This window comes from Oryzias latipes, chromosome 2, assembly GCF_053564925.1.
Source record: "Oryzias latipes strain Hd-rR chromosome 2, Olatipes_Hd-rR_3.1".
NCBI classification, from domain to species: Eukaryota; Metazoa; Chordata; class Actinopteri; order Beloniformes; family Adrianichthyidae; genus Oryzias; species Oryzias latipes.
The window spans coordinates 9,322,641-9,345,977 of NC_136238.1; the positions used below are offsets into that span (position 1 = coordinate 9,322,641).

The 23,337-nt window shown below is 37.1% G+C and overlaps 1 protein-coding gene across 6 annotated transcripts in view; it reads right to left on the bottom strand.

Annotated features, from left to right (window-relative positions):
- slitrk5 (SLIT and NTRK like family member 5) overlaps positions 1 to 23,337 on the bottom strand; it is a 162,863-nt gene that overhangs the window by 57,145 nt on the left and 82,381 nt on the right. The window contains exon 5 of one of the 6 annotated variants that reach the window (XR_013654061.1): positions 19,072 to 20,387. The exons of the other annotated variants lie outside the window; for them this stretch is intronic. The gene's annotated coding sequence lies outside the window, so the exon portion shown is untranslated. Of the gene's footprint in view, positions 1 to 19,071; positions 20,388 to 23,337 lie in introns of those variants that run through there. 6 annotated transcript variants of the gene reach the window in all.

The following is a 23,337-nucleotide window of genomic DNA, read 5'->3' on the forward strand; positions in this document are numbered from 1 at the left end:
GCAGGGTTATTGTCGGAGATTCTGCCATTTTTGTCCAGTCGCATTGTCACAGTGGTGTCATAAAAACTGAGTCGAAATAAGACCAGCGAGTTTTTTGGATATCGTTAACAATGTAATGACTATGTAATCACGCAGAAAAGTGGGTTTCGGGATTCGATGTCGTAAACTCCAGCGTTCACACATCGCGACTCAAGCTTTTCAGGCCATTTTCGGACTCTACGTTAAAAAAAAAAATAAAAACGTGTGGCCATTGGATGCACATTGCAAGTTGAACGAGGTCAAACTTTGACCAATGAGGGACTCAGATTTGGTAGGCACCCGGCTGGAATTCTATGAGGCCAAATCTTTCATAAATTGGAATAGAGCTACGAAAGACAAAGCCTGGAGCAAGATCCACGAGATTTGCACCACTTTGACATTTCACACCAAGCCTCTTCCAACTGAAGGTGACGTACATGATCTAGAAAAGAGTATAAAGAAAGAAGAAGCCCCCTTCTACTTTTCCAGTGTGAACACCATGAGACAAACGCACCTCAAGTGCCCGGTGTGTCTGTTGTACCTGTAGGGTTACTTCGGTTGGATGGCCTTTTCTAAGAAGGAATACTTTCGTGATACGTCCCTGTGGTTTGCCAAAGTCCCTACTGAACAGTTTTGAGTCTTTTTTTTCTTCTACAGTAGACTATTTCTTTTTGTCAGTCAGGTCCTATTAAAGTTCATGTTCCAAAGAGGCCTGGCAGTGATCAGGCTGGGGTTTGGCAAGAAAACTGAGGAACCCCAGTTCATTTGTGTTTACATGGTCACCTCAGTCCATCCAGATGTGTTCATTCTAACTGCACTGATGATGAAGGTGTTTTCTGGGACTCATGACGAGCTGATGTGCTTAACATGTGAGTCACAGTAATAGAACCTAACCGAGACGATCCTTTGAAGCTAATCCGGCGGTTTTGTGCATAAAATCTTACCCTGCATACAATATGCAGCCTCGGAGAGAGAAACAACATTTCAGCAAGCCCACACACTGCGCTAGCATCACATTCTCTGTCAAAGAGACGACCAGCACCACACTTTACCACTCGTTCTTCAAAAAAGGAAATATTACTTTATAAAAAAAAGAAAAAAACAGAAAAATGTTACTCAAAGTGATATTCAGCTGAGTGGAAATTAACTTTCCTCTGCATTGCTCAATTTGTTTCCATCAAGCTGATGTGAAATGAGTTGGGATGAAGTTCTTTCAGTATAAAAGTCTGAATTTCTGGGCTCGCTTTGCCGGTGATATCAAAGCGGAAGCCTTCTGCCAGGCAGGCGGTGAGCCAAAGCAGTGGGCAGAGGAAATAATGGAATATATATCAAGAAGAAAAAGCAAAAAAATTCCATTGGGGACACTGAATGCCACGCTGCATCATTGCTTGTTTTCATAATTGACAATGGTATATTTAGAAGAGCAGAAATAACATGTAATTACACAGTTGTGCAGGATGAATTGAGTTGGTTTAGTGTGCAGCATTGTGTTGTGTGGAATAATTTTGTAGTTTTTGATCTTGATGGGATCGGTTACGTGAGCATGTGTCTGCTGCAACACGGCAAAAATGACCAATTTTCCCAAATCTTATAATTTCAGCCCTTTGTTATTTGGAAAGCGTTTCCCACTGTCTGCTTTGATAGAAGGCAAATTCTCCTGTCAACAAAGAGCCTGACTTGAATTGCTCTGTGATTAACTTGTGCGGTCTCATCTGGCTTGTTTGTCGAGAGGCCAATCGGTACTGCTCGCAATTTCCGTCCAAGCCCAGTAGGTCCTGAACAGGTCTTCGGGGCCAGAATCTATTTAAAATGTTGATAATTGGGAATTAAAAAAACAATTTCAGTTTGACAGAACAATCCAAACGGCACATCTCTGCCGATAACAAGAAGCGGCGCAGAAATTGCTTTACATAAACAAGCCTCCATGTAGTTTTTGGCCCAGTAATGGAATAAAGGCTAATGAGACAAGCAAGGATGGATAGGATGGAAAAGTGAAAGTGTTTTGTTGTTCTGTGTCAGTGTCACTGCACCAATCATAGCGCTAAATTGATTCGATCCACGCGCCGCAACATAGAATTCATCTGTCATGAAAGATCCAACACAAATACATTAGTGCTATCTAATTTAGACAATTGTGTTCAGTATACACAAATGCATATTAACTCTTTGACTTTCTCACGGCGAGCTTTGTCTGTATTGATGCTTCTGACTGAGGTCTACTCGTGAAAGAAGAGTAAACGTCCTCGGCAGAATTTTAAAGCCACATTCCAGACTTAAAACTGGAAAAAACATGAATGAAAATACATTAACCTAGAGTTTGGTCCAACCACCTTTATTGTTCAAGACGACACTAAAGCAGGTCTTAAGGCCGTATCACACAGCCATTACTTACATTTTGCACATAATGCACGGATGAAAACTGGTCATACGTGCATTTATGTAGAAAAGTGAGAAACTTTGTGGTCTTTTATCTTTTATCACGAATGAACCACGTTAAAACCATAGAAGAAGTACAAATAAACAGCGCAAAGAACTCGTAAATCAATGTAGAACATGAAGTGTGCGTTACTATTGCGCTGTTTATATGCAGTTCATTAGTCATGAATTGATTAGTTGATTTTGAGCGGTCTGCAGCCTTTGACCCTTAAAGAACCATTCAGGTCAATTTCTCACTGACCACAAAGTGTGACGTCACCCTTTACAAAATAAAACATTTATTTTTTATTATGTTATTGTCACTTTTATGATAAGCTAAACATTTTTGTTGAGGCAAAAAATAAAACAAAGAGAAATTAGTTTACTGAAAGTATGAAATAGTTTATAACTTTTGCAAGAGGTTCAGATGACTTCCTTTCAAAATAAAAGACACCCTGCACCGCATTGGATCATCTCACAGCAAAAAATGTAGTAGTATAATCTATCATCAGTGATTACAAAAAAAGCACCAAAAAACACTAAACTCTAAGTAAGTTGTTAAAAATTGTTGGAAAAATTCACTTTTTTGGAAACTTGTCAGGAGAAATTAAGCAAATAAAACTTTTTTTTACATCTACATCTACAAAAAAGTTGTTTACAATAATCACTGACTATTTTATGGCTTTTGTGCATTATCAGTAACTTGTTCTGACAGCCTGGTACCTCTGTTTTTTACGTGGTTTGCTTGGTTGGAAAATGTAAAAAGAAAAAAAACAAAGCTTTTCAGGATGAAACTGATTATTATTTAGTTTTTAAATATGCAAATTAGCTGTCATTAAGACGAGCTCTAGTTACAGCTAAATAAGACATTTATGCAGAACAAAAGTGTTGTTTTGTTCTTTTGTTTGACTGTTGATTTGGAAAAAACATTTTATTCGCTTTCTCTGTTTGTGGAAAATTGGTGTAAAACATCAACACATAGTAACTTTTGATTAAATTTGAATGATAAAAAAAAAGGTTAGATAGACACAAAAATGTCACAAAAAAAAAGGTTTAGTGTCTTTTTAAGTCACGCCTGAACTTTGACATGAGTTTGAGAACGTCATAAACTTTAAGTTGGAAAAAAAAAGAATCAAAGTTAGATAAAAATTAAATTGAGTTGTACAAATAAAACATCTGAGCAGAGACTCAGGCCCTCCTCTCTACTGTCATTTACTTCAATGGGTGACATTCTGAATCTTCCTGTGAATCCTGGGAAGACATCTTCAGAATCTACCAACAGTGCTCCGTCCTGGCCCTATATTTATTAAATTGTTGCAGTTTCTTATGAAGTGGTTTAAAAAAAAACGATTACATAGTCAAACAAAAACTGATATACATTTATCTATGCATTTATTTATTTGAAGTAAAAACAGACTGAATTTAAAAGTAATTTGCCTCTTAAGTACTAAAATTGGTTAAGTCAACCTCGGCAGCAACAATTTCAATCTTTTTTTCAGACATTTGTTCTGCAGCTTTTGGGGATTCTTGAAAAATGATCCACCGTTTAGTCGTTCCACAGTATCTCAGTCTCAATGGGATTCAAGTTGGAACTTTAATTTGGCCACTTCCTTGTCTATTTTCCTTCTCTTAGGATGTTCAAAGGTGACTTTGCAGGAGAGTTTTAGATCTTTGTCTGACAGTTTTCTTTTGAGATTTTAAGGTAGACAAACAGTGTGAGGATTGACCTTTTTAATTCGCTTTTTTCAGTTGTGTTCTTGCTTTTAGTCATGTTTTGTTTAATGATTTAGGTTGCCAGTCATAGTAGTATAATCTATCAGCAGTGATTATCTAACTAACCAAAGTTGAATCAGAGCTCATTGAATGACCTTTACCGTATTTTTCAAACCTTAAGGTAAATTATTTTGTTCGCAAATAGGAAATCAGCTTTAAAATCCGTTGCACCTTAATTCCAAACCTCCAATTGGAGGTAATTTACATTTTCTTACAAACAGCGACTCCAATAATTAGGATTTGTTGCAAATACATGTTGCCTATTAAAGATATAATATTCCCTATGATTATCTTTTTTTTATAAATCTTTGCATCTTCAAAATGTAACACTAAAACCCCAAAATCATGAATTATTTGAGTAAAACCATTAAATAACCTGCTGCTGACCCCTAAGTGGGCACACAAGAGTCAACTTCTTGCCATCAGCCTCCTCATGTCGGGAAAAATCGGTTGCATTCAGTGAGAACTTTCCGATCAAAGAAGTTTCACATTTATCAGTGCTCAGGATGATGCAGAGTTCCTGTGTGACTTCCCACCAAAGAGCAGGAGCACAGCTGCTCTGACGGCTCTGATTGATGGTCAAAGCGGCTCAGGAGGTTTCACAGGGAGCCCTTCCTTATGTTGTTTCCCCTCGCTTTGGCCTGTGCCAGCTAGTGTTAAGCAATTTAAAAAATGTTGAATGCGTAACATGGAAACCTATCCAGAAGCTTTAATGAAACGAGGTGCTGACGATGCGAGAAGAGCATCCTCGCTGCATCTTGGAATGGATTGACTTACTAGCTCCTCTCAGGGGAGAACAAAAGCAGTGAACCATAACCAAGTCAGGTCCATTCATTTGACTGTAGTCAGCAAGCATGAATGCTTTTAAGGTTATGGTGCACTTCAGGGTTTGATGCACTGCTAATAGAAGATGCCTTTGTGGGTTTAACTAACTGTTCGGCAGGCAAACCATTCCGTCAAGAAATCAGTCATTAGCACGCCGGTTCAGTGTCACTGGCCTGAAGATGCTGGGCTCAATATTTGCTCTGAAAGGGTGCACACAAGTGTCGATGCAAAGGATTTACATTCTGAAAATACTCTGAACTAATGAATGTAATGTGTTGTTCGGTGTGGGTCACAACCCAGGTCATCTGGAAGCTGTTCCAATTGCAAATAAGGCAAAAGAGAAACCGCAGCATCTCCAAGTGATGTCATGTAAGAAACCCCGATGGGAACCAAAAGAAAAACCTCTAGAATTCCAAATATGTTTATTTTCTATTATCTGAAAATCAGTTTTTTTCATAAAGCTAGATTTTATTTTATCCCTGTATTACTTATTAGCCTATTAGCCTGTTATATATATATATATATGTATATATATATATATATATACATATATATATATATATATGTATATATATATATATATATATATACATATATATATATATATATATATATATATATATATATATATATATATATACATATATATATATATATATATATATATATATATATATATATACATACATATATATATATATATATATATATATATATATACATACATATATATATATATATATATATATATATATATACATACATATATATATATATATATATATATATATATATATATATATATATATATATATATATATATTAGGGCTGCACGATATGAGGAAAACTCGCGATATGCGATATTGGTGATTAATATTGGGATAACGATATAATTCGCGGTATATAAACAAATATCAAAACAACCAAAAACATAATTTCCGTGTTCACTGCAACAGTTTAAAAATTATACTCCAAATGACCCTCGTTGACGTAGGCGGCAAACATCAAACATAAAAGGGCTCATCTGATTGATCAACAACGTAAACGGGTCCTTCCGATTGGTTAAATGCATAAAGGGATTTGTTGTCTTTTGCGGTATGCATATTGCACAGCTTAATGTCGCGATAACGATAAATTTGCGGTATATTGTTTAGGCCTAATATATACATATACATATATATATATATATATATATATATATATATATATATACATATATATATATATATATATATATATATATATATATATATATATATATATATATATATATATATATTTATTATTCAATAACTAAACCAATCTTCAAAGGTTGGATCTAATTTTTTTCTGCCATTAAATTTTTAACACCAGAAACATCCAAAAAGGAAAAACAAAAAAAAATCTTTAACTTCAGAGCTTTAGCGTAACTTGCATAACTGTTTGCATAATTATTGTAAATCGGCTGATTTTGTTGTAGAAAAAAGTGCCTTAGGCGCCATTGAGCAACCCTTCACTTTAGTAAAATGTTGCATAATGGCGCATATGCAAAGTCACTTTTCACTGCGATTGCATAAACGTTGCATTAAGGTCAAAGAAAGCTTCTCATTAGCAAAAAAAAAAAAAATGTCTGATATTGCTTAAACAAATGTGACCAACTATGTCAACAGCCACACTTGTCAGTAAAACGAAAAAAAAAAGAGAAAAGAAAAGAAAAATACAGTTCGACACCACTACAGTTTAGCCCCGTTAAAACCCAACCTTGTTTGCAAAATAGACCAACATTCTGACAGAGCCCTGTGTTCGACATCAGTAAGAATAACCAGAGTTTATCTATAGATGAGGGGCTCTAGATTATAAGTTTCTGAAATCAAATTAGGGCTTTTAGTTGCAGTCTGTAGTGTGGATACTACGATAATGTTTTTTTGATAATATGGCAAACATGTGGCAGTGTCAGACTGTTTTTTTTTACGTGTTACTAACAAATTTGGGAGTTACAGGAATTGTGGAGACTCTATTGTGGCTCATGTGTCGTGTGTCACCAACAGTTCTAGAACTACTTTGAACACAGTTAATAAAGTCTGACTCACTTACAGACTTATCTCTGATTCTATCAGCTCACTTATTACACCCTATAGATTAGTGTGTTTCATATTTATCACATAAGTTTAAAAAAAGACTATTCATTGGTGGTGTGCCTTATAATTCGGTCGCACGGAAAATTCAATTCATATCTGGCGTTAAAGGGTTATATTAACAGGGGACCAAAAAAGTTTTTTTTTTGTTTTTTTTTCCGGTTCCGGGTTACACGGCAGGACGCGTGGCGTGCCTCTCTGCGAATACAACTATCTTCAAATTACTTAAAAGGTTGATTTTCAAAAAAGAGAGCTGACCATGCCCCCGGAGACACCCCAGGAATACGAAGACCTCAAAAAGACTCTTGACATTATTCAAGAAACGCTGAAAAGTTTTATGGAACAAGTGTCGGCTAAGCTAACGCCACTTTGGGATATGATGGAAGAGTTCCGAAGATTTCGGGCTCAAAACGAGCAGCGAGAAAACCAAGTCGAGATTCTGGAGAAAAGACTGGACGATGTGGAACAGCAAGTAAGGATGAATAATGTCATTCTCACTGGAGTACCAATCAAGCCTCGAGCTAGCACTGCTAATGCTAGCGCTAGCGTAGCTAGCAGTGCCAATACAGAGATCGGTGCAGTGTCTTTGGAACAGCAAATACATTCATTTCTCACATCTAAAGGGATTTCCCTGGATCTCAATACCATCAAGACCTGCCACCTGCTCCCCAGGAGAAAGGAGACGGATAAACCAGCGATCCTCATCAGGTTTGTGAATCACAAACACAAGCTAGCTTTGATGACCCAAAGGAAACAACTGAAAGGTTCGGCTGCTTATCTGAACGACCATCTGACCAGAAGGAATGCTGAAATCTCAAAACATGCACGGCTTCTCAGGAAGCGTAAGCAGAGTGAGAACACTTGGGTTAAAGGCTGCAGGATTTATGTCAAACCGCTCGGTCCAGAGGACCGGTCAAAGGTTCTGGTTGTGAACACCATGAAAGACTTTGAGAAGTGTTTGATCACGGTCGTCTGAAACAACATGGAGTAATAAACCAAAAAGCCAAATAATTTCAAGAAATATGACACGTGGATTCATCACTTTACGTAACCTGAATAACAGCAGAGTTCTGACCTGCAGACAACTTGACCTCAACTTTCACCGCAGCTGATATCAGCTGAAGAAGGATATGGACCTGAATCTAATGTCTGCAGACATAACATCGAAGAGAACTATAAACTCTGTTTTGAACCCAGTAGATCGGCTGTTATCAGTAAAAGAAGAAATACCAACATTGGACAATCGACAGTTATGGACCCTTTTTACTCTTCCCCTACAGCATTACTTTATTATAAAAAAAAATAAAAATACAAAAATACAAAAATACAAAAAAATATTAAAAAAAGTAAAACAAATGATTAATCACTTATTGAAAATTGTTAAATTGATTGACTTTTAATGATATTACTTCACTTTCTCCAAAACTTGATAAATTGATTCAAAAATCTTTCCTAATGTAGCATAATTTTGCACATGTTTTTAACTTTTGATACTTGATGAAATTTTTGCTATGAAAATTCCTGAAACAGTGTTGTCTGCTTTACTGATATAGTATTATGTTTTATTCATATGAATGGCTTTATAAGTAACATAATCTGCATATATTTCAGATGACTGATCTGCATTTGCCATGTTGATTTCTAAAATAGTTATTTTTGACGTAATACTTAAGTAATTCATCTTTGTCATGTGCTTTATCGATATCTTATGATTTTTAATTCTGTCTGATAAAAACTGGGAACCGGATATTGATAAATCATGTAATAAAATGGTTACAGTATAATCGGAGTGGGATTATATAAGTTCGCTTCCTCCCACTCCCTTTCAAGCAATATTTATTAATATGTCTAATTATCCTAAGTTTGATTAGTTACTGTATGAATGTATAACTGATGTTTATATTGCTGTTGTGTATTATTTCTACTTAATTGCTTGAAATAAACCATTTCAAATCAAATCAAAAATAAATTATGTTTAAATTATGCTTTTCCGCTTGTAACTATCCTCAACCTAAGTGTTGTCTGTCAGCAAAACCTCCTCAACAACCTATGTGAAATGATAAACATGTCACATTGCTACTATTCACAAATATTTATTAATTCTGTCCTAGAAGAATCCTCAAGATCCACTGGCTAAAAACCATCAGCAACACAGAGATCTGGCAAAGAACAAAGCAGGCGGTAGCGGAAGAAAAGATCAGATGATGATAGGGTTAGATCGGACACACCTTGAGGAAACCAACAACCGGCATCCCCCATCACGCCCTGACCTGTAGTCTCCAGGAGAAAGAAAAGAGAAACCAAGGAACAAGTGGCATCCAGCAGACAGGTCACACTTAGAGGGAGCTAAAAAAACGATTGTTCAAGATAGAAGACAATTTCAGGGAGTTCTGATGGCCGATGCCCAACAGGGCACCCTCAAAAGGTGACAGGCCTTTAGCAACTAGATTCTTTTAGCATTTGCTGGACAAGAATGTCTGTTCCAATAATTATGTTGATGGATAAAATTCAATTAAGCAATTATCCTTAAGCTAGATTTTAGAAGTTACAAAACTTTTTTTTTTAACCCAGTACAAAAACACCCCCCATTCTGTATAGAATGTGTAATTATGAGGGCTATGATTAAGACATAATCAAAAAACAAATTTTTATTTTTTAGAAGACAAGTATTATAGGTCATACTTGTAGCAGCAGAAACTACTAATGTCAAGAGTGAAAGATGAAGATTTCAAATTGTTGTCATGGTGCCTCTGTCAGTTCTCCTCCCCCTCCCCTCTCTTATCACCTCAGAAGATTGAAACCAGCTGTGGACAGATCCAGCCCAGCATTCATCGCCAGTTCGTTACCTCCCTCGGTGCTTGCTTGGTCATCTCGTTATTCTGGCTCGCCATGTAAACCCGATACTTACCTTGTCTTATGATCCTCTCTCAGGTTCCTCCACCATGAGTGTCCACCTGGAATATCTTCACCAAGATCCGATCCTGCCATCCTCGCCTCAAGCCTCGCTCCGCTCAAGCCACGTCACGTCTCTCGTCAAGACGCCCGAAAGGTTCCAGCCTTCCTCGCCTCCTGTCTCGCTCCGCTCCTGCCACGCCACGTCTCTGGTCAAAATCTCCAAGGGGTCCTCAGCCTACGACAACACTGGCATTGCTTCAGCCTACAGAACGTGACCTTCAAAAACTATTAATTTTCCTGCCGGAAAAATAAAAACTTTGTTAATCACTTTTTGCCTGAGTTTCTCTCCGGGTTCCAGCATCTGGGTCTGCTACGTCATTCAAACCATGACAATTTTACTGTTTCTTTAGTGACTTTTGGCAAACTGAAAAAAATGTCATCAAGTAAAAGTAGCGTTCAGTGAAAGGAACATTTTAAAGCAACATCAAAAACCAAATCTGACCATTTTTTTTAAATCTCTTCTGCAAATATAAAGCATTTAGGATGTGCTCACCATGTAACCTGAATGATTCATGCATAGAGAGGCATGTCATGATATATTCATTCTCTACAAGCTTGAAACCAGCCTGATAGAAAAACCCATCATTTACTTATAGCTTTTCTCATTTTTGGGTTTAAACTAAAAGGATCTGAATTGATCAAAACGGTTTTATTTCTGTCCTGGACTGAAAGGACCAAATTTTTTGCACACCACTTCTTTCTTTCTGCGCCTTTGAGGGAAAGTTTCACCCTCACCACATATTAAAAGGCTCACCAAAATTTGCACTCACCTACTATCCAGTGGAAAGGAATTTTGGACATAAAATGATGACATCACAGCTCGCAAAACCATCAAAATAATGAATGGGGGAAAACAATCTCCAATTGGGTTTAAAAAACAAATTCAAAATCAACAAATGTAACCAAAACACACTTTTTGGCAATATCCAAAAGATGTTTAGAAATTATTATGGGATGCCCACAGGACCTACAGCTTGGTGGTCATTTTGCAGCAAAATGGGAAATGGGGAAAAATTATTTTAGTTTGAGTGATCTTCATGAAATTTCACACTCCTGCCGCCAGCTCAAGTCTACAAACACAACCAAAGTTTTGACCTTGAGTGGAAGCTGCCATGTTGAATTAAAAAATAAAGTACCAGCTATAAATTTAAACTCCTCCTGGGGATTTTCATCTATCCCCTCCTAACTCCTAGATCCTCATTGGGAGGCTATACTTGGGAAAATTGCTGGTTTTAGAAGTTGAAGATTTTGAATAGTGTTAGTGTGGCGTGCTTGTAAAAGTGGCGTTCCTCTGTTTCTAGCACATTTTTTACCGTGAAGATTCATTACATGATATCAAGCTGAAACAATATAAGATATGATAGGAGCATATAAGGAATGTGGGCGTGGTTACTCAAAAACCTTAGTTGCCAGGAAAATCCAAAAGTTTATTTCTGCTGATTCTTTTAAAGCTACATAGACCTGCTTGTCACCCTTAGGCAACCAAAAAAATAAAATGGTTGCTATGGAGATAAGACAAACAGAAAATTCGCCATTTAAGAAAAATAAATGAAAAACAAGTGTTTTTTGGCAGGGGCAGAAGGGGAGAGCGAGGGGTGTGTAGCAGTCCCTCAGACAGTTAGGTTGTGGGGGCCATGCGGGCCATGCAACGTCCCTCGCAGCTTTAATTTGATCCTTTTTTTGTGTGTGATAGCATTCATGTTTTTTTCTCCTCTGAAGCTTCTAGGTTGAACAATGTCAAAACTGAAAATGAAGGTTTTCGAGCGCGATTCTGTTCATGCCGTTTCCAAGGCAAAGTTCATTGATCTCCTTCGTGTGCCCTGCAGTCTTCAGATGAGCGAAGCTGATTGCACTTTCTTATTTTTCAAATTAAAACCACTGTTGGTTTTCTACTCTTTGAGCGTATCAGCGAAGGATAGAGGTTGGCAGAGCTTGACAAGCCAATTAGGCCAGCAATAATGGATCTGCAAGTCACAGGGGGAACTACATGCCCCTCTTTTTAACAAGGCAAGATAATTACAGTATAGTAAAAACATACAGATGAGAACATCAGCGTGTACATATCAATTGTGTTTTCATCACTTCGTCATTCCAAGATGAGACAGAAAACCATGATTAGTCTGGTCTAACGAGATTAAAATAAATGTATTGTTAAAGTTGCAATTAGGAGGCTTAATTTTAAGTCATGATTTGTTGGATAAAGTGGCTTCATCCACGTTACCTTTTCTGTCCTTTCTCCTCTGTCCCCCTGCCTTTGTATTCTCCCTCTCACTGGCTTTGGAAAGAGTGAAGGACTGGAGGCTTCGCTGTAGCAAGAGAAAGTTGAAAGATTGCTCAGTGGCTGGGCAGGGGCTGACAGTCTGGGCACTGGATCAGTCAGTGGATTTGGGGTCTGGTGGCTAAAGCCATCCCCCTAGGTGCATTGAAAGAGCAACTCGCTCCATACTGGTACCAAGCTCGAGTGTGTGTTGTGGGCTGTTTGGAATGAAGATTTGTCAGGCCCCCAGTGGACTCCCTGATGGAAAGGGAAACAAACTAAAGTCCTGTGTCCTAGAAAACAAATATTACATGGTGAGTGTTCCCAATTTTCTATCGCCTTTAATGTCCTATCGAAAACGACAACGAAAAAAGTCAATCAGAAAATACTTGATTTTATTCTAACAAAATAAAAAAAAACAAACCCTGCAAATATTTCATTTCAACATCAACTCTGACATAAAGAATGTTTTGGTAATAAATATAATCAAAAAATGTTTATCCAATTATCGTCAATGGGAATGGAATTTAACCCTTTAACACCTGCAATGTCGCCAGCGACACCTAAATAGCTCACAATCTTTGACATTCTCTAACTCTTGGACCTTTCAGAAAACCAGGTGAACCAACTGATTTTAGCACGTCGAAAAGACTTTCCGTTAGTAAAGTGTTTCATAACAGCATTTAGACGCTTTTATCCAAGACAAAATCAGCTGTTGATTGCCAATCTCTTCCCTACTGTAAAGGGTTGCATATCAAAGCTGCTTTTCTCCGCATCTGAATCCACTGTAACTACGTTCACTGCGTAAAAGGTTCAGGAGTTGCAGTAGTCAACTATGAAGCTAAAGCGTTAACTAGAAATGAATGACTATAAACAGCAAATGAAAATGACAAAAATGCAGCTATTTTCTTGCAAAAACCGTTTTTCAGCTTAACAAAACGATCAATTTACTGTCAAAAATAAAGATGGGAACTGAGTGATCAACAGCAGACATGAAGGATTGATGTGTAAGGATGACCGCATTACGTTGAAACCTCATCAAGCTCGAAGTTCAATGTTCAAAAACCAAAGAGCTTATGAAGGGCCTATATCATGCTTTTCTTAAGACTTTCAGAGTAAACTACATATATTTATATGATAATATATATTAACAATTTCTCATATGAAATATTCATAATTTTTGTAGTATTTTTTCCTTCCTGAAAGTGAGACAACCCAATCTCTGGGGTGCCACACTTTTCATGATGTCAACCAAGAGTTGGACTCGGCAACATCCACATTTTGGTAAAGATGGATGTGCATTTGGTGCATATTTAGCATTCCCCACATATTTAAAGAGACCCCTGCAAATACGCAGAATCCGTATCTTTCTTTTTTTAATTCAGAGCAATAGACTGTATTGTAGGGTACTTTATAACGCACATTAGTGTCACTGTGTGCCTTAAAAACGGGACTCTGTGCTTCCTCGTTCATTAGTTCAGTGCAAGAGGGCTTATTCTTCCAAAGGAGGCCAGTTTTATCCTTCATTCTTTTATTCGGATGATAATTATTCTCCACAATCATCTTCCTCAGCATTTCAGGATATTTTCCGTCCGTTTCTAAGTCAGCTGATGCAGTCAACTTTAAAAATCTCAAGTTGATTTGCCACTTCAAAGGAACCGTTTGGTTGCTGTAATCGCTGAGATGGTAAAAAAAAATGGACTTTTAGGTCACATTTAATCAAAGGGATAAGTCTCATTGGTACCTTAAAGTATGTGATTTCTCATTTAAAACAATATAATTTGGGGTAACAGAAACACGACTTTTTGCACTCTTTACAGCTCAAGTGTATCAACAGCCGTTTAAACATCATTAAAACCGGATTCTTTAGCCCCTTTTTTGGCCACTGTGCACGCTCACATGCACCTATTCCCTTATACTCCAGAGGGACACATTGGTATTACTCCCTCCACGCTGCCAGACAAAATTTATCTGAGATCAAGATTCCCAGGCAGGTATCCAGTGTTTGACGTGTGGAGAAAGAGCATGTTGTTTACCCATTTTTATATGTGCAGTCACAAGCTAGAGGCCTGTCTGACATGTTGCCAGGTAACCAATGTAGACTCTGATGTCAAACCAAATAAATAAATAAATAAATAAATCTGCAACGCATAAATGTATGAAAAAAATAGCAAACATCAGTTTTTTTGTCAGCTACAACAATAATTTATGTTGGGGATTGTTTTGACCATGACTGATGAAAATGAAAAAGCAATCATTCTGAAATATTCCAAGTAAGTTTTGTTTTTCCCTAGCAGGGTCCACACAGAAAAGTTGAAATGCAGAATAGTTGCTGATGTGACGATGAGTCTGAAATTGATAACGCTGTCGGAGTATTTTGCAGCGAATGGCAGTATTCTATGTCACGTCTTGATGAGTGTGCTCTGCAAACTGCAGACCTCAAGCCGCCTTAATGACAGAAATGGAAAAAAAAGAGGAATAAGGAAAATATCCTTTGATCTGCAAAAAAAATTGCAATTTTGAGCTTAACTGTCTTCATAAATGCCCTTCATTTTCAGAAAAATACCACAAGTACAAGTTAAATACACCAAAACCAACATTTTGATCAGAGTGGGTCTTTACGGACAGCTGATTCATGTCATTGGCAGCCTTTGTGGTAACGGAAGCTCAACATAATGATGAGCTCTCTTGGGTTGGCAAAATAAATTTGGCAACTGTTTCATGTGTGACATACTCTTCAGCAGCCTATTCCTGGTCTAGGTCATGGGGCAGCTGCTGTTGGGCGTGGGCGAAGAAACATCCTGGACGCAACACCAGCCCATCATAAGGTTAAGGTTTTCTGAGTGCAAAACATTTTCTACCAAACAGCATTTTTACAACAAAAAAAACAATCTACCCAACAGAAATTTCTCAATTTGGGCTGAGGTTGTATGAGGATGACAGGAAAGAGGATCTCATTTGGGTAAGTATGATGGAATGGAATGGTAGATGGAGAGGAAATGGTAATAAAATTGGCAAAGAGATGATTAGCTGAGAAAAATCTTAGATAACTGGTTAAGTTCTGAACATAGTGGGCTTGTGAAGTGCGTTCAAGAAGATGCTAAACAGACGTTCTTGAATGTGTTTTTAGCTTAGAGTCTTCACAAAGGTTTGTTGCTACCGGTTACTAGCGCATGTACAAACAGGCTGTGTCCAAATTCCTTCCCTTCTCTCTAACCACTCAAACACTATATAGAGCAAGACTATCACACGACTATCACATCATTGAATTCACAAAGTGAAAACCAAATCAATATGAGCATGTTAAATCAATTCTTTTTTTTTTTTTCTTCCCAAAAAGTGCATTGTGGTCTGTATTCCCCAATCTAGCGAGTATTGAGGCACACAGGTTTGTTGAAGAGAATTCTGGGAAAATTCTATGGCATGCAGTTTTGAAATTGTAGATTTGGACAGCACTACAAAATGGCCAACACACTGTACAGTGCACTATGTAGTAAGCAGTGAAGGTGTTCAGACACAGTAACAGGTGGAAGAAGCTTGGTGCAAATTGACAAACCAGTGAAAATCTTGGGAAATCTCTAGACTTTTTCTTTCACCCCTCAATTCCAACAAATGAACGATTTTGTGCTGTGTTATTCCAGTCGGGCAAAAACTGCAATTAGACTCTTTTTTCCTTTATGATCAATTTTCAAACGGTTGGCACTTGTGTGAATTAAAAGGGACGTCATCCATTCATCATGACCAAATCTGAGGTCCCTGATTGGTTGAAGTTTAACTTGTGTGACTTTCGACATGCGTTTTGAAGCCCTAAAGCAGGCGTGAAAACTCGTGGAGCAATGCATGAACTTGATTGTTTTAAACGTGGAAGCCCAAAACACAAATTTACACGTTTACATAGACTTTTCATTGGAAGTGGTCGTTTGAAGGCGCATTTCCGAGCCCTGTGTGAACGTATCATAAGAATAAAAAGCTATGAGGACCCAAACATAAGGAGTGGAGTACAAAGGATGAAGTTCATCCTAACCGTCATTGGTAAAACTTTGAATGCGTGTCATCTTTATGGACGTTTTCCATTAACAAACCAGTGACGCAGTTTCACTATGACAACAGCAACTTCCTGTTGGCGCCGTATTCCAACCCAGCCTACATGCACATGGTAATTATTTTCTAATACTCACAAGTAGACAATAATTGAACAGCTTATGCCATAATGGGGTTGACTTAGCTTTCCAGCAATGGCTTAACGATAAATCAACATTCTGTCAGCTTGCTCGCTGTTATTTGTAGAAAATACTAATGCGGAGCCTTGAGGCCCCGATAAGTGTCACACCAAAAGTCTTTTCTGCACGGCAAAACATACACCGTTTCACAAATATCATGAATAATTGAGACAGTTTTGTCAAAAAACAATATATAGAAGCTGTTCACCAGCTTGCAGGGACTTATATTTAGACTTGTTTTATGAAACTCAACATTGACGGCAGGATTTTGCCGAAGATCCACAGTTGTTTTTCAGTGAGTGAGTCATGTAGCCGTTGAATATGAGGTCATCATCAACTTTTTTTTTCCCCCAAGAGAGTCCATTAACATAAAATTAGTCTTCCTTTCCTTTTCATGCCTTAACAGCCTCGTTGTGAAAAGAAAGGAGTGATTTTTTCTCATAAGGCAGTCTGTTTTTCAGAAAAAGATCTAATGGAAGGCTGAGCATCTGAATGGTATGGTATTTACCATGGGGGGAGGGCAAAGAACCGCCTGACTTACTTTAGTATTTAAATACCAAACTGAACCAAAAATTCAATAGCTTAATGCTACAGGAAATTCCCTTTTATAGCAGAAACAAGAAGGTGAAAGCCGTTTTCTTCCAAACCCACCCATCGCCCACGAGATCAAACACAGCTAGAATAGAATCAAACTTTTCTAATCTAAAAAGTAAAAATGTTTCCAATATTGACATTGATTTCAGCTAATTCGCTCTAGTGTGAATTATACTCCTGAGCAAGTTATAACCTTTTTTTTCTGTCTTATTATGCATGTTTTTGCTCCTTTAACTAATACTTTGGTGCGACTTTTACTCCAGGAAAAACAGTGCACGGCTTGGGGCCAGCACCTATTGTCTAGTTTTTAGTTTTTTGTCTCAATGTATTTACTAAAAATAACTAAAATGTTTACTAAAAATATTTCCAAGATTGATCCTATTTACTAAGGTATAGACATTTTTTTTAATACATACACTCAACTTGTCAGGTAAAAATCACTAGTTTGCTGGCAGATATTTGACGTTTTCCTAGTCAATTTCTACCATAAAACACACTTTTTTTGGGAATTAAGATTTTTTGCAGTGCAACTATTTTTCACATGTGTAAATTACCTACAGAGCCAACATGTCTCAGTTTACATAAACAATTAAATTAGTACATTTCTAGCTGCAAGGTAATGTACATTGTTGCAATGCCATTGAGCAGCAAGCCCTGAAACTACCAAAAGATTGACTAAGAAGAATAAAAGTATTCATTTATTTTACAAGCAAGAAACTATCTGAATAAAAACGAAAAGTCGTTTTATTATGTGGCTGGAGTGCAGCAAAGGTGTAAGGCAGAGTACACTTTTTGTCAGGCAAAAGAAAAAAACGTTCAAGGTAAATTAAGAACTGATTGTTTCCATTTGCCATATGTGGTATTTTGATATTTTGTTTTCTGCAGACTGCAGAGAGAAATCTAAAAATGGTAAAAACAAAAAAACACCAAACTTAATAAGAAAATCACTGGAAAGTAGTAGAATTATCTGTTAATGCAGTGATTTCATATGTTATAATATGACATAAAAATCTAGAAAAAAGATTAAAAAACAAAAACCGTTTGAAAGAATTACTTCAAATTGTATGTTACACAGCCCAAAATTAAGTATTTTTTCTACTTCCAAGCTCCTTTTTTAAAATTTTTAATGTACAAAGTTGTAGTTCTTTGTAATGACAAAAATAGTGTAATAATTGACTCATTTTAGGACAAAATATGAAAAAAATGAGAGCACCATCTCAGTAGAAGTAAGTCCATCTAAATAACTCCTCATAACATCTTAAACTAGCACTTATTCTTACATCATAAATCTACATTTTTGTCTCCAACATAATGTCAAAATGAACTAGTCAACATAGTGCAATTTTAGTTTTTATGAGTCTTAAATCAAGTTTTCCTACTGTCAAGAGTATGGAGCAAAATAATTTTGGCCTTGTTTCACATTAATGCAATTAGTTCTAGGTCCAAGCTCTTAAGAAGGCCAAACAATTTCTCATCTGTCCTGTTTTTGGGAATTGCTTGGACGTAGAGCAAATACAAGAATAACTTGGTAAAATATCTTGAACGGCAAACAACAAGGTTTTAAACCTTTGCAAGGATGAAATCGTTTTTCATGTATGTGCCAACGAGACAAACTTCCATTCTTCACTGAATCAGAAGGAAGTTGAACGGCTTTGATTAAAATCACCACCATGGTCCATTTTAGATCAAGTGTCTTAAATTTTTGGTTTCATAAAAACAAAATACTTTTTTAAAATTCATTTATTTTCCAAGAAGTTTGGCCGTTTTGCCTGATTAGCACAGGACAGTCATTCCTCCAAACCTCAGCCACAAACCAAGCCCCGCTGTCAGCTTGTTTACACGTTGGCCTGTTTCTAAGGTAACGTTTGAAACTTTTGAAAATCAGGATTTGGCCTAACAGTGTGAGGGACCCCAAGTTCCTTTTGCAGTGCAATCAACAAAACTAAAGTTTTGTGCCACAATTCAATTCAATCAAATAATTCTTTATATTTTATTGTTTCAAACAAAAACCAAAATTTAAGACAAAAACTAAATTTTCACAGAAACTGTAATAAAATCCACTAATAATAATCTAAAGAGGACTTTAAGGGACTCTTATGTCAACAGAGGAACGGGCAGAGCTGCCTTTAGAGGTTGTTTTTTAGGACACTCCTGGGAAAAGTCTGTTTTACTGTCATTCACACAATAAAATCTACATTACATCAAAGCTTGATTATAGTGGTATATTGATTGGTTTCAGTTAATTACACTGTTTAATGGTTAAACTGTATTGATTGGGCGCTTTGCCAGTGCTGGTTTGGCATTGTGTATTAGTACTTATTTTTATTAGGATGTATACATTTGTAAAGTACAGAGGCCTGGCCTGGACCTTTTTTCTCCACACTGTAATAATTTCACCTGTAGGAGTGACCTATGAGTGCAAGGTTGGAGGTTCAGTTTAAACCAGCTGGTGGTTTGCCACCATCAGTGTGCAAGGCCGTTAAGTGCCCCACAATAGACCACTGAATCCTGCCTTATAACTAGGATCATGTGTGTTTGGCAAAGGCAGGTTGGTTAGAAGACATGGATGGATGGATGGATAGATGGACAGATTGATAGATAGACTCCTATCAAGTCACAGTAGTGACAAGTCTGGAAATGGAGAATCTCAAGATCCATCTCAGACATCTAGGGACTTTCACTAAAGTCGATGCTAAATATAAATGCAGAAAAAGCAGAAAAGGAGTATTAAAATTGTGACACCAGTCTCTTCTAAGCAATGGTTCATTTGTGACATGTTGTGAGTAAGAAGGAGTTTACTACTCCGGATCCCTCAGATTAAAAATTCATTCATTCTCCTGGGTAAACCACAAAGAGTAAACACCAACAGCATCAGAACCTTCATAAAAGTTTCATTTAATGGCACTACATCATGGATTAAAACGTGTTTTTAGAGGCTGCAAAGACACCAGTACTCCAGGGCCAAATTTGAGAAACTTTAGCATTAACTTAGGATCTGAAAAAAAAAAAAGGAAATTCAATCTTCCATTATTAAAGCGGTTGAGTTGGTGCTTTGTCATTTCCTCTGCTCTGTCTGAGAACAACAAGCAGATAAATGAGTAAATGCAATGTCTGCTGGGGACAGCGTTGTCTTGGATCCACTTTAAAACACGTCGGATGATGTTGGTCCCCGTTGACGAGACACAATCTGGCCAGAGCAGATGTTTGTTCTGAAGGCTAGGTGGAGGACAGAGCTGTCATGATGTTCCAACAGCAACAAATGCTGCGACTGTTTGCAGACAAAAATAACACAGGGGTCCCTGGCCGGCTTTTTGGCAACCAAAGGCATCAGTACAATTGTGAGCAGCCTTTCAAATGAATGACTCTTCCATGAAGCCTTTGACCATGTGAGAACAACAGAGTATTTTAAAAGTGAGACATAAGCCTGTAAATATGTGTCCAATCTACTGAAATTAACCTTTCAAACCTTTTACAGTCCCCATGTTGACAGTTTTTAAGACTTATATCAACACAAAATGTTCTATAGATTAAACTTTATTTTATTTGTTTGTGCATTATACACAGTGTGTATTCAAAATGCAAAGTTTACACTTCCGGCTAATTATTCAACTTAAATTGTGCTTTTGGTGTCTTAAGCATGTTCTTGTGGGAGTTTTTCTGATAATGGAGGACATATAGAAAATAAAATAAACTCAAAATTGCATTTCTGAGTATTTCTTGATTCAAGTCCTTGTGAATCAGGAGGAAGTGAAATAATCTAGTAGGTGTAACCCGGATCAGTGCCCCACTTGCATTACCAGATTAGAAACACCTGAGCGCTCTTATTTTGGTGGGGCCAGTTCCCTATATTAACATCCGGGTCACACAGCCACTTCCTGTCATCCATGCTCTGGCTGTTGCTGATCTGCTGTGGCTGGCTGCATCTCCTATAGCTGTCGGCTATCTAAACTTGAAACAAAACTCTGTAACATCTTACTGGACTAGTTCTTCGAACAACCACACCTTGAACTAACTACTCTTCGGTCAGGTTTTTGTTCCACCCCCACTTCTATCCTTATGGGAAGAACTTTTTGATCTGCACCATATAGGAATGGTGCATGGTGAGCTACCCACGAACTCTCAATGAAAAACTTGATTTACGAACCTAGGAAAAAGGAACTTCGCAAAAGACGCCATACCCAAAGGAAAAAGGAACTTTGAACACCAAAGACTGAAAAATATCCTTGTGGATCCCTGGACACTCCTTTCTCCACTGTCTCAAATTATTGTTTTGTTATTTGTTTTCTTTGTTTAAATACAGTCAATTGATTGCTTTATCCCTGTGTTGTGTTTTCTATCCACACACTCTGGCTCCATGAGTCGAACAAATCTTCTGTAGGTCAGAGCAAGCTAAGAAAGCGCTACATAGGTGTGACGTAGAAGCTAGTATGGCAAGCCACAAGCTCCTTCGCCGACTAGATCCATGTCCATCTTTGTTTTTCTCATCTGAGCGGGCATCTGGCACCGGTAATGTTAGGCTGGAGGTGTGAGGGGCAGTAAGCTAACAGGACAGAGTGTAAACAAAAGGATGACGGGAAGTGGGGGTAGGCTTACTCCGCCCACAACTCAGAGGCGAATTTCTAATGAACTCCTGCCACTCTGTCAAAACTATTGAAAACAACAGTTTTTTTTATTTTTTAATATGGCTAAAATGGCATAATTATAATTAAAAACAACCACCGGGAACTCTTTGAAAATAAATTAAAAGATGATCAGAGTGGGATTTTAAGTTGGCATAGGATGTTTGTGTAGAAGTAGCAATGAACTCATTCAACAGTTGTCCTTTGTAAAGCTAAAGAACACATTTTTAGACATGATGGCACAGAAAAGCAACAATTTCAACAATTTGCATGTGTGACTAATAACAGTTTTAAAAAGAAAAAGTAAGTTGGAAGAAACATGTGGAATTTTCAAAGTGTTCCAAGTGGTCTATTAATTATGATTATGCTATTATAAGCCAAATTATAAGCCAAAAAAAAAGATGTTGTTTTCTAGGAAATAGTTTATGCAGAGCGGCGAGGGTTCATTAGAAATATTTGTTTAGTTTGTTTTATTTATTTTTTCATACTTTTCTCTCTTTTCTTCTGTACCTTTATTACCCATCTCCAACATCCACATCTCTTCCCTCTTTGCTGTCCAAGAAATTTATGAAAATACAATTAATATATGTAAGGTTTAGCCTTAAATACAAATATAAACCTTGTGTGTCAGACGATTCAGACCCCCCTATTGTACTTGTAAAAAACACACAAGGCCTTTGGCTCTCACCTCTTTGCTCAGCTGCTGGACAGGACAAGTTAGAAAAACAAAGTAAACTCAAATAAAATAAAAAAGGACTGATGTTGTTCGCACCTATTTACGTGCGACCAAGAACATAAACTGATAGAAACTTGAGTTGGCCAAACGTAGTACGTGTTGTTGTTAGTTGCTCATGTTGACCTAAGAAAAAAGTTCAGCACTGGCTGCATGTCTTAAAAAAATGACAAGCTAACAGTCACTTTCGTAAATAAAATAAATAAAAAAGAAAGATAGAAATTTCCCTTCGAGTTTTGGGCGGGACGGTTGGCGCAGACTCTGCTCGCGCGCTCCTGATTCTAAACAATCTGAGTAATTTCAATTTGAGTTTGCTTCATTTATGTCCTCCATCATACAAAATCCACAACATGTTAAAAACAACATTTTCATCAGAATGGGTCTTTAAGTATTATGTGATATCATATTGGCATATTTGGGGTTTTTCAAGCTTCAATTAGATGAATCTTCATCCAGATTCACAAACAACTAATAATTTTCCATCGACTGAGTTTTTTCAATTTTCTTAAACTAAGAGACATGGTATTTGTCTGTAGATGTTGGACATGTTGAACACATTTTTTTAAAAGGTTTTCTAGATAAAAAAAACTGAACCAACCCAATGTCCACTTTAACTAGCTTGACTAGACACACCAACACAATCATTTACTGTTTTCTGCATAGCAATAAGGGGTTAAAGGGAAAGTAGAAAGATGGGAGGCGAAGGTGTACCTCCATCCTGGAGGTAATTACATATTGATCCAAGTCACCGAAGATCTAAACTGTGACACCACGTTAAGTTTTATTTGAAAATGGAGCTTGTCTGTGTTTTTCT